We start from the raw sequence: 12714 nt of genomic DNA, 5'->3' as shown, positions 1-12714 counted from the left end.
GTAGACACACCAAAATTCATCACATGTTGTTGGCAACTACCTAGACTGTGATGGCTTAGTTCACTGTGTCTAATTGGCTCCAAGGATTGCAGGGTCAGATTCCTTTGTTTGGTGAAATGCATTGACTTCACACCACTCTTTTAAATATTCCAACATAGTTCATTTTACACAAATCACAATAAATTCCTTTGTCTTAAGGGGGAAGTCATTTACAGAACTTTCTCAGATGGCCACCTGACCTCAGTAGGATCACATAGCATTTGGGAAGAAACATACATCCCAGTAAGCCAGCACTGGAGGCCAGAATGGAAAAAATTTCCACAGCCACCATGGTTTTGCCTGTGGAACTCAGGTAAGTGGGTATGAAACAGATCCAAACGCTGCAGAAAACGAGCATACTGAACGTGATTGTTTTTGCCTCATTGAAGCTGTCAGGTAGCCTTCTTGCCAGAAAAGCAATGAGCAAGCTGAGACTGGCCAGAAAGCCCAAGTAGCCCAGAACACAATAGAAGGCAAGGGTGGACCCCTCTCTACAACAGAGGATGATTTGACCGAACTCTGACTGCATGTCAACATCAGGGAAAGGGGGATATGTTCCCAGCCAGACTGCACAGATGCACACTTGAATGATGGAACCACAGCAGACTATAACATTTGAGAGTCGGGTCACCATCCACATTTGTAATATGTTTCCTGGTTTGATGGCTTTGAAGGCCACAACCACAATGAAGGTCTTTGCCAAGACAGCAGAAACAGCAATGGAAAATACAACCCCAAAAATCATTTGTCTCAAGACACAAGTGACTGTGGTAGGTTGGCCAATGAATATTAATGAACAAAAGAAACAGAGCATTAGAGAAACCAGGAGGAGATAACTGAGATTTCTGTTATTTGCTCTGACAATGGGTGTGTCCCGATAATGGATAAATAATCCTAAAATCATGGCTGAAAAGGAAGATAAACTAATGGCCAAGGAGACCAAAAGAGCTCCCAGAGTATCTTCATGGGACAAAAATGCTGTAATTTTAGGGAGACATTGATTCCTCTGTTTATTTGGATACTGATCTTCAGGACACTTGATGCATTGATCCATATCTGAAAATGAGGCAGATTGGTTTATTATATTCTACCCATCACTCTCCAGATATACATATGGCACGTATATCTTCCACAATTGTTGAATTTTACGGAAAAGTCCCTGGTTATAGTCACTGTGCCATAATATTGAAATCAATAGATGAATAAGTTATTTTTTATGAGAGTATAATACAGATACACTGTATTCACAGTATATTCAGAAAGTTAGTGGACTTGAACAATATGAGCAAATCAGAAATGTAGAAATGATGTTTAGTGGAAATCAGACAGCATGAATATTATATTTGATTACATGTAAAGAAAAAAGAAAATTAAGCTTTTAAGAAAGAGGAATTTTGAAGCTTTTTCTATTTTTCTTTTTGTTCTCTTAATTTATTAAAATTGTTTATTACTTGAGAATATCATAGATGCATATCATGTGTTTAGATCACCACTATCACCATTTATCCCCCTGAAAATATATCTCTCTCCCCTCCAACATTTTTTTTCTCTCCACTTTACTTGATTTGGGGGGGGGGGGATGTTAGCCCTCTCAGTTCACTTTATGCTGCCTGTATTCACATCACTATAGAGCCATCTACCATAACATGGGCAGTCTACAAGGACCAGCTATGTCTCTAGTTGCATATGTAGCAGAGGATGGCCTAGTAGGCCATCAATGGGAGGAGAGGCCCTTGGTCTTGCGAAGATCATATGCCCCAGTACAGGGGAATGCCAGGGCCAGGAAGCAGGAATGGGTAGGTTGGGGAGCAGGGCAGGGGGAGGGTATAGAAGGCTTTGGGGATAGCATTTGAAATGTAAATGAAGAAAAAAATCTAATAAAAAAGAAAAAACAAACAAACAAACAAACCTCACTCTTTCTCTGCGGAAGCCATTAACTGCTAATAGCTTTAAGATAGAGGTGAGAGTTTGTGATCCTGTCCCCATCCATGCTGGTATTTTGTGAGGCTAGATATGGCTTAATCTATTGTATGCCTCTGTGAGTTTATGTGCTCACTAACCTTGTCATGTCTGACGAATTCTGCTTCCCTACAGATATCATATCTGTGGCTCTTATGATGTTTCTGCCTTCTCTACCACAGTGATCCTGGTGCTCTTAACCCTGCAAGCTCTTGGCTGTTATTATAAAAGGTGCTAGGAAACATCTAGGAGAAGCTAAGAAATAGCAGGTAACCTTCAGAGATGGTATCTTCATGGACTGTAAAGTCAACATGGATTTTCCCTTCTAGGCGAGACTGAAGGAATTACATATGAGTAAAGAATCCTGCTATTAATATACTTTTCCTGTTATTGCATACACACACACACACACACACACACACACACACACACACACACACACACANANATATATATATATATATATATATATATATATATATATATATATATTACATCCACTCCATTAGTGACAGAATATATATATTACATCCACTCCCCAGAAACCTGGACCCTGTCCTGAGGCAAAAAGTTCAAGGAAACTTAGTCTCCCGAAACCATAGCATCCTGTAATAATGAATGCTCCAATGTCCTTGCTTTAGTCGATAAACGGATATATATATATATATATATATATAAAACCAGGTATTAACCATTTTGGGGAGATTTACACAGATTAACAAAGATCCACTCTCTTGTAGTGATTTTATATAGACAAATAAATGATTTTTAATTCTTAATGATGATTCTGTAAAAATCCCTAAAATTTATGAGTAATTATTAAACTCCATATAATAGGACTGCTATTAAGTCCTCCCTAATACTAAAACTGCAATGAGAACCTTGCCAGTCTTCAACTGTCACTAGTAAATTTATTCTGTGATAGAAAGCAACCTAGATCACATTCAAAGAGGTTGTAAAACAATTAAACAAAGGTCATGAAAAGGGAACTAATGGTTTAGTGTAAGTGCAAGGACAGAAGATAAAATATTGACTGTGTTTTTCTATACAAACTTCAATAATGACTTGGTCACAAAAATTATGGATTTTACATTTCAATGCACCTCTAGTGCTAGTGACAGATAATGAATGCTGACTTTTATTGGATACATGTGTAAAAAAATGTCTGTTGTAGACTTCTCATTTAATTTAGGATTTGAATTTATGTTTGAACTTTTATTGAACTTTTGTAAAAAAGGACATAGTTGGGAAAACCATTTGATCTATTCCCCTAGAAATGATACAAAAAAACTAGGATTGAATACCTTGTAGGCCATTATTACATCAAAGCAGGAAGAGAGAGCAAGACAGGAAGAAGAAGGACGGAAAAGTAGAATAATTAAGAAATTTAAGGGAACATAGAAATTAAGAAGAACTTTTTGGAGAGAGAATTTTTGGAAGAGAGATTTTTTGGAGTAGACTTAGAAATAAAGATTAAAATCATTATTCAAGTATCCTTTCTTTTCCCCAGAGACTTTCCCTACCAGACTGGTAGTCCCAGCCTCTAAATTCCTGTAGAAATAAGAAAAAAAGGCTATTTTATTTAATCCCTAGCTGTTTTACTATGAGGTGCTAAATGCCAGAGGCTGCAATTTCGGACCTCAAGATGAACCGAGAAAGGCAGGCCAGTTACCACTGCAAAGCAACTTAAACTTATGACAGGTAATTGTTATATTATTAAAAAGCAACCCTAAATTTCTCACAACATCAAGTCTTCCCTGCCCCCAACAATTTCTTCCCCCTCAGCTACCTCCAAGAGAGAACCAGACTGCAAGGGCAGGCCTCTGACAGGAAGTCCTAGTAAATAAAATTTCCTAAAATTTACCGACATGTATGCTTAGGAATTGTGGAATTTCCTTTTGATTCTTTCATTTTGATTTTTTACCAAAGTATGCATCATTGTTTTTGAAATAATGCTGAAGGCAATGAATTTTAGGTGAATAGTTTATCTTAAAATAAAAAAAAAATGTTCAATTTGGTAACTTCTTTAATATCCTTCCTTGATTGGACTCTGATTAGAAGTTTATTAAAGAAAAAATAATTTTGCACTTAATTTTCAATTAATACTTATTACATATATTTAAGTTAACTGAGTTTCCTAAAGTTTTACAGAAAGATTTTTGTTTTCTTAACATACTGTCTTTTAAAAAGGACACAGGTAAAGGTAAGCCTTTGAATATTTAAGACAAAAGCAGTGGAATGGGAAGTCTTATTCACTAAGCTTCTAGTTGATTCACTCTGAAAGACATTTGCATGGGACCCATCTTTAATTAGAAAAATAATTACAGCAAGGCACCATACTGCACACTTGTAATTCTACTACTCAGGAGAGTTACCATCCAGACTGGACTACACACATTCCTGGCCAGGCCAAACAGATTTTACAGTGAGACCTTTTCTCAAAAGAAAAGAAGAGACAAAAAGAGAAAAAAGAAGAAAACAATCAAAAAGGAAAACAAAAGGAAAGACGGAAGGAAGGAGGAAAAACAATAGTCTATTCATTTGTGAGTTTATAAGTCACAAAAATTTTTCTAAACATACCAGTAAAGTATTAATCATTCTGTACTGTTAATATCTCTTCCAAGAGTGGTTCAAACCAGGTTTTTTCCAGTGGTATACAGAGGCTGTTTTCAGGGATAGTGGACTCTTTATAGTAATGATCCAAAGTCAGTGTGATTGGTTATCAGTTCTGCTCATTCTTCCCTTTGATTTTGAAGAATATATCATTTGACATAAGTAGCTAGAAATTGGTGGTTTGAAGAAAAATGGTACACAGAAAATAAAACTGGTTTACTCCTACAGGAGAATAGATGAAATGTTCTAAAAAAAAAAAAAAAAAAAAAAAAAAAAAAAAAAAGACAAGCATATGATGAACTATTAGCAGCCACTGAAAAGCCAGTGGGACATAGAATACAAATTTGAATCTATTGAGGGGGATGGGAAAGTAGGGACAGGATCAGGTATGGGAGGAGCCAGGGATGATAGATAGAATGTCAGGAAATTGATCAGAGGTGTGTAGCAATGGGGGATGTGGAACAGGTGGTAGCCACCAGAAAGTCCCAGATGCCAGGAAAGCAAGAGTTTCCTAGGACACAAAGGGAATGATATTAGCTGAAATACAAGACAAAGGGGAGGAAGAACCTGTAGAGAAGATATCTAGAGGTTAGGCAAGGGTCTCTGTTGAAGGATAGGGCCACCCACTCATCTCCAAATTTTTAACCCAGAATTTCTCCTGTCTAAAGGAAATAAGTGGACAAAATATGGAGCAGAGACTGAAGGAAAGGCCATCCAGAGACAGCCACACCTAGGGATCCATCCCATAAACAGTCATCAAACCCAAACGCTATTGCTGATGCCAAGAAGTGCTTGCTGACAGGAACTTGACATAGATGTCTGCCTGACAAATACAGATGTGGATACTTGTAGTCAAACATTATTCTAAGCACAGTGACCCCAGTGGAGGGGTTAGGGAAAATAGCATAAGGGCTTGCAACCCCATAGAAAGAACAACAATACACACCAACCAGACCCCACCCCCGGAGCTCCCAGGGACTAAGCCACTCGACCAAAGAGTACACATGGAGCAACCCATGGCTTCAGCTGCATATATGGCACAGGATGGTCTTATCTGGTATCAGTGGGAGGAGAGGCTCTTGGTCCTCTAAAGGCTTGATGTCCCAGTATAAGGGAATGCCAGGGCGGGTGAGGAAGGAGTGGGTGGGTGGACTGGGGAGCACCCTCATAGAAACAAGGGGAGGGAGAATGGGATAGGGAGTTAACTGGGAAAGGGGATAGATAACATTTGATATGTAAATAAATTGAGATATGTAAATAAATTGAATATCCAATAAAAAAAGATTTATTGTGAGCCAGATTGAATTAAGTTCACACAGTGAAACATTTTTATAGTGATAAATGCATGACCTGTGGATACAGCTGAGTATCCATTTAGAGCACATTCCTAACATATATAAGGGTTTGGGTTGTATTCCCAGCACAAAATGTGCTAAATGCAAGATAATGAGAGAAATATTTTTTCTCAGAACTATTTAGTACAAGGGTATTATATCACTCCAAAGTTCCTTATTATCAGTAAATGGAAACTTGCAAAATTGCAAACTGCTTTTTCAAAATTACTATTTTAAGACATAACACATAAAAATATCATTCAGGATTATAAAAAGTATAAGAATTGAAGTTCAAGGATACTTGGTAGATGTAAGAGTATGAAGAAAAAGAGATTCAGGCACATATACTGGGAAACACCAAGCCTTCTGCTGGTGGCACAGAAAATACTGCTATGGGATGAAGAGGGAAAGATCACCACAGCATATTAGGTAAAACTAAAGGAACTTTAAAGAGATGGTAATCCTAGAAAGTATGAGGTATGTGGGGCTGTGGGTATAATGGAAGAAGGGGGAGGGAGAGAGCCGGTGTAGGGCCAGAGTCCCTGTGCTCTGGGCAGACAGACACAGGAGGACTGTCTGATGCTTTCCAGGTGGCCATCTGGCTGTGTGAAGCCATTGACCCCACATGGCAAGGGGTGGAGAAGGGGAAGCCCCCAGTACCTTGTTCTCAGTCTCTGGTATCCCACACTGGATACACTGGATACAGCAGAGAAGCTGAGAACAGAATAAGGGCCCCAGGGTGACACTCTAGGCCCCGGAGATTCAGGAAGAGGGTAGAGGGAGAGAGGTCCCCATGCAGGCAAGAGTCCTAAGTCAGGTCTGTGGCTGGAACACAGGAAAGCCTTCCATCGGGAGGTTAGAAGTGGCTCATTAGAAGAAAGCCTATCTCATTGTCCAAGTACAGCAGGCTTTGATGAACAGGGACAGTCTATGGTTTTAGAGCTTTATTGTAGAAAGGCAGGGGGAAAGAGAAAAGGTAGAAAGAGAGAGACCGGCCATGGCCAAGAGGAGAGAAGGGGGAAAAGGAGAGAGAGAGAGGAAAGACTAGAGAGTAAGAAAGCTTAAAGAGAGAGCGGTAAAATCTTACAGAGTATGAAAAAGTGAGTAAGAGGGAGAGTAAGGAAAGTGAAAGCTTAAGAGAGTGAGCAGGGGCCAAGCAGCCCTTCTTACAGTGGGTTGATATCTTGCTGTTGTTAGGTACCTGGGAGTAGTCTAGCCTGAAGGTCAGAAGCTTGGGTCTTTGTGTAGGTGACTGAAAGCTACGAGCCTCTCCTGTGGGGGCTGTAGGGGCAGCAACTTCAACAGGAGCCAGGGATCCAGGAGACATGAGGGAACACCTAACATCCTATGTAGTAGAAATGACCACCCATCAGGTTTCACCGGGGTTCAGACCTCAGCTTGACTGGACACTAGGCTGCCCATTGCCCCACAAAGGTAGATATATTTTCTTGTCTTGTTATCTATCAATATATTGCTTCTCTGAGAAAATGGTGATATTTGTAGTTCATCATTGTACAGAGCAAGGCCTGCTCCTAGAAGGGTTGCAAGTGTGGTTGCTATGTCACACCTGCATCAGTAGGTGGCAGAGGGGAGAGAGAGAGAGAGAGAGAGAGAGAGAGAGAGAGAGAGAGAGAGAGAGAGACAAAGGCTACCTTCAGAGTTCTGACCTATGATTAGTAGCCTAACACTCTGCCCCTGAAAAAAAGAGAGCTTGAGCGACCACCAGTTCAGTGCTACAGGGAGCACAATGACTCTGAGGACCAGGAGCAAGCCAGGGACTAGAAGAACTCTTTCTTGGACTGAACTTCACAGTCCTCATGAGGAGGAAGCCCCAAATGACCACCAGACTGATCCCATGGGGCCTGGACAGGGAGCTAGCCTGGGGACATTGAGACAACCATGAGTCCAGCACTGTGCAGGGCTGGGGAGGGGGCAGACTGTGCCAGGGATAATGCTTTCCTGGCACCATAAAGCACAAGGTCCTGAGATCACTCCAGAGACCACTTTAGACACATAGAGACCCAGGGCACCATGAACAGGAGCAATTAGGTGGTAGAAAAATGGACAAGAAAAAGAGAAATAAAAGGTAAGGACACATAGAATTTAGGTAGAATTGGAGACCGGAGGGTAGTGAGAAACAACCATCAAAAACAAGGTATTTCCACCTGGTACTGTGATTGGATCTTGATGAAGCAGGAGTCTTTTACCAAGGCCAGGCTGATGATTCTGCTCTGGCCTGCCACTTTGAATATCTTGATGTCTGAGGGGTGTAAAGAAATAGCCCCAACCCTCACCTAGAGACTGTGTAAGAGCTGGCCCTGGGGACATGAAAATAGGAGAGCTGACTCCATCCCTGGCCAGATGTATTACTCAGGAGAGTGGGCCTTGCACACCTCTGGAGTCATGAACTCCACCATGGGAGGCATGACCCTACCTCCTGTCTCTGCAGTGGAGTAGAATGAGGGAGAGATACTCTTCTCCCTTCTGTCCATCACCAGCTGCAGCACTCAGGAGAGAGGGCACTGTTCTACCCATGAGCAGCACAATAGAACTGACCCTGGTGTTGGGTTGTGGGGCACAACTGAGCCAGTTGCAAGGGCATGAGAATGGCAGAGCTGGCCAGCACTTGTCTTCCAGGAGGTGACATGGGTGAGGGAGAGATGCCCTCCTCAGGACCCCTTCCCACCTACAGCAGGTAGGAGAACTGTTCTCAAGGTCATCAGAGCAGGAGCGCTGTCCATACCCGTTACCTGTTGCAGCACTCAGGAGAACATGCAATGAACCTTGCCTGGTCAGCAAAGTAGAACTGACACTGGGTGTGGGGTTTACACGTGAGCCAGCCCCAAAGACATGAGGGTGGGAGAGCCAGCCCTGCCCCTTATCTGCTGGTCAGTGGTGCTGTCCAAGGAGAAACTCCCTTCTACCCTCCCTTGTCCCTTGCCATCTATGGCAGGCAGAAGAGCAGGCCCTGTGATCATGAGAATGGGAGAACTGGTCTTATCCCTCACCAGCTGCAGCACTTGAGAGAATAGGCCCTTAACATCACCTGTTCAGCACGGTAGAGCTGACCCTTCTGCCCTGTAGGATTTGCTGTTGAGTTGACTCCAAGGTCAGGAAAGCAGGAAAGCTGGTGGGCTACCATCTCAGATACTTTTCAGGACCAGATTCACTGCTTTGAATTTGCTCACTCCCACCTCTACCACATTATGAACTGCTGGAGTACATGAAGGGGCTGATCCTATTTATCCAAAACTATAGGAACTCCTGACACTGGACAACAGGATATCTGAGAGGAGTCCCAGTGAGCCTCCAGTTTTGATAGAGTAGCAGCAGCCAGAGGCTCAGAGCACACCAAGTCATTGCAATGAACACTGGCAAACAAAGATGTGTGGGCATATGGGTATACCATGGAACTGACTGGAACACATTACAGCTTCCACAACAAAACTTTTTTTGTTGTTTGGGACAGTGGAGGGTGTAAGGGAAGAGCATGGACACAAGGATATGGAACAATGAGTGGGATTGAGGGCATGAAGCCAAATCCATAAAGAACCAATACAAAGTTAATTTAAACAAAAGTATAAAGAACAAGGACTTGGTAGTGCTTATCTGCAAGACCAGCACTCAGGAAGTAGTCTGTCCTACCACTACTTTGCTACCAAAAAGTGAAGAACACTATTTTAGATAGATTTTTGGTACGTAAAATTTTCATTCAGAAGAATAAAATGATCATGATAAAACACCTGTTTTGAAATAGATGTTAGATGTGAAGTAAGGATACAAACAATAAAAAAAATAAAAAATAAATAAATAAAAGCCTGGTAGAAAGCATTGCTGCTGTGCTCTGGGAAGGCTTTCCAATTGCAATCATTTTGAGGAAGAAGTGATAGCTGGACAGTCAGGGGACAGTAGGCAGAGCATTCCTGAACATCAGTCACAGTCCTACACATCACTCACAGACCTGTACATCACTCATAGCAGAGCACATCACTCACAACCCAACAAGTCACTCATCCTTTGGGATTCCACCATGCTCAATTGTACAGTGGCCTCATGCTAGTGTACAGTACCAGGGAATACATAAGGAAAACTCCCACAAGAATCAAAGTAATTACAAAGAAAAGTATTAAATCATATGGCAAATACTTATTTAGTCATAAACACATATTTATGGAGTTTCTACTATTCACCATAGGAAGTGATCCCAGGGTCCCAGAGTCCCAGGGTCCCAGGGTCCCAAGGTCCCAGTGTTCCAGAATCCCAGTAAAGAAGTGCTGTATCTGCCACCAATATCAGACTGATACAATGCTTTTAGAAGTTTCTCTTATTTGACAATTCCTCTGTATTTTATCTCAGCTTTCTCTAGGTTGCATAATCATAGCAATTTATATAGTTTCTCTGAAATTTAATTTCCTTGTGAGTAAAATGTTGGTTATTATTACTATTTACTGTAAGTATGAAACACAGTCATACTTTATAATGTATCTCATAGTTTAGGGTATACAGAGAGCACTAACTATTTAGAGTATACAGAGAGTGCTAACTTTGCTCATTAATACTGCTAAAGCTGCAAAGGACTATTAGTGAAAAGCAGGGTACAAAGAAAAGACATTAAACTCAGTGCAGACTTGCAGAAGACAAACCTAGAGCAGATGCAGAACACTCCTGTGGTGTTAGTCACCCAGAAGGCTGAGCCTGGAGGATTGCTGGAGCCCAGGAATTTGAGATCAGTCTGGGCAAACCAACCCACCAACCAATAAACAACCAACCAACAGTATCAACAATTTCTGGATTGAACTCAAGATTTTTGTTTGTTGTTCTGTTTTTCAAGACAGAGTTTCTCTGTGCAGCCCTGGCTGTCCTGGAACTCACTCTGTATATAAGGATGGCCTTGAACTCAGAGATCCACATACTGAGAGTTGGGATTAAAACCTTTGTCACCTCCACCTATCAAGAACTTGTTTTAAGCTATTAGGAGTTAGCTAAATGAATATAACTATGTCTTTAGGTGTTGTGCTACTTATCCCTATCCTATGGTACATTACTTATACATTCAGAACCATTTTTAGGAATGTCCACATTCTTTCTAAAATTTCCACATTCAGAACGATTTCCAAAAATTTCCACATTCAGAACCATTTCCAAAAATTTCCACATTCATATTCATCTTAAAAATACCTGTTTCATTTGCAATCTCTCCATCTGGACATGGGACACAATCATAACAACAGAATGGTTTCCCTTCAACAGGTGTTTTCCTATATCCAAGTGTACAACTTTGACTGCAAACAGATGAAGGAGTCTGTATTGGAGACATGAGCAGAAGGAAGTTAGTCAATTCATGACATCCAGTATTAGCATCCAGATGGTAAATTACAGCTGGACATCTGGGTACTGTGATAAGAACTACCATGCTTTTAGAGAATGAAAAGTCAAAGTTTCTGTTTCTCTCTCTCTCTCTCTCTCTCTCTCTCTCTCTCTCTCTCTCTCTCTCTCTCTCTCCTATCTGCTTTATTTTATTTCATTGATTTGTTATTTTTATGTTTGTATAATATATTTCATTATATTTAATATATTTTTAAATTTGAATATATTTGAATCTTTAACTTCCCCAAGTCTCTCTGGATCTTCTAATTCTATCAACCTACCAAAATGTAAGTTTTTGTCAAAAGAAATGAATCCTAAAAAACAACAAATTACTCAAAACCTAGAAAATAAAATAGAAAAGCACAAAAAGAAAAACAAAACCCACCAAACTTTAAAAGTGTGTGTGTGTGTGTGTGTGTGTGTGTGTGTGTATGCATGTTCATTTGATATAAATATATATATTGGATTCCATTCTCATGAGGCCCAACACAAGACCTGCCTTGGCATGGTTGATATGCCCACTCTTTTACATTGGAGAAAATTGCTCAGGTCTCTTAAAGACCATAATATTCTCCATTACTATGTATTACCTCTTTTTATAACAACCCTGAGATGTTCAGGGTGAAAAGTTTCAACAAGGGGATGATGTGCATTTAGTTTTATATTTCAAATCCATAAATACCTATCACAAGATATTTATTCAAACTGTCAGCCTTGAGATTGTGTTATTTACTGAAAAAAACAAACAAACAAAACAAACAAAAAAACCCAACTGATTCTAGTTGTGGCATGGCTCAGCCCTAGAATAGATCTTTAATCCCAAATAAAGAAGGTAACCTTAGTTTGTAGAATAAAGCAACCATTGTTAAAAGTAACTTCTAAAATTTGAGGGGCAGTCAATGTTACAAATCAGAGAATGAATCAGAGATAGAATACACCCAACTCTCATATGAATAGACAGGAAGGAGAGGCAATTTGCTGGGGTCCCAGCTCTTACACTCAAGTACTGATGTGGAACACAGTGACCAATAAAGGACAAAGAATGAAGACCTCTGGCTATTCTGGGGCCCAGAAACGGATGGCTTCCCATGACTAAACTCTCTCTTACTTTTCTGGAGCTACAACCTGATGGCTTTTGCCAAGTAACTTGGTTTTGCACTTCCTAGTCCAAACGCTGATGACTTCTTGCATTTAACTCCTGCTGTCAGCAGGAGGAGATTTAGAAAAGAAAATTAGTTATTTGGGCTCTTTACTTTATGACTCAGGGGTCTCTTGCTCAAAGTTGTTTAACTCTTCCTGAACCAGAAAGAAAGAAAGAAAGAAAGAAAGAAAGAAAGAAAGAAAGAAAGAAAGAAAGAAAGAAAGAAAGAAAGAAAGAAAGGAAGGAAGGAAGGAAGGAAGG

General features: G+C 40.4%; 2 pseudogenes; one reads left to right on the top strand and one right to left on the bottom strand.

Moving 5' to 3' along the window:
- Positions 1-205: 205 nt before the first annotated feature.
- Positions 206-12714, bottom strand: part of LOC110317082 — a 444133-nt pseudogene continuing 431624 nt past the window's right edge.
- On the top strand, positions 7471-7634 carry LOC115063525 (annotated as a pseudogene).

Source organism: Mus pahari, chromosome 2 (genome assembly GCF_900095145.1).
Source record: "Mus pahari chromosome 2, PAHARI_EIJ_v1.1, whole genome shotgun sequence".
Lineage (NCBI taxonomy): Eukaryota > Metazoa > Chordata > Mammalia > Rodentia > Muridae > Mus > Mus pahari.
The sequence above is the reverse complement of the archived record's forward strand: the minus strand, read 5'-3'. Positions and strand labels throughout refer to the sequence as shown.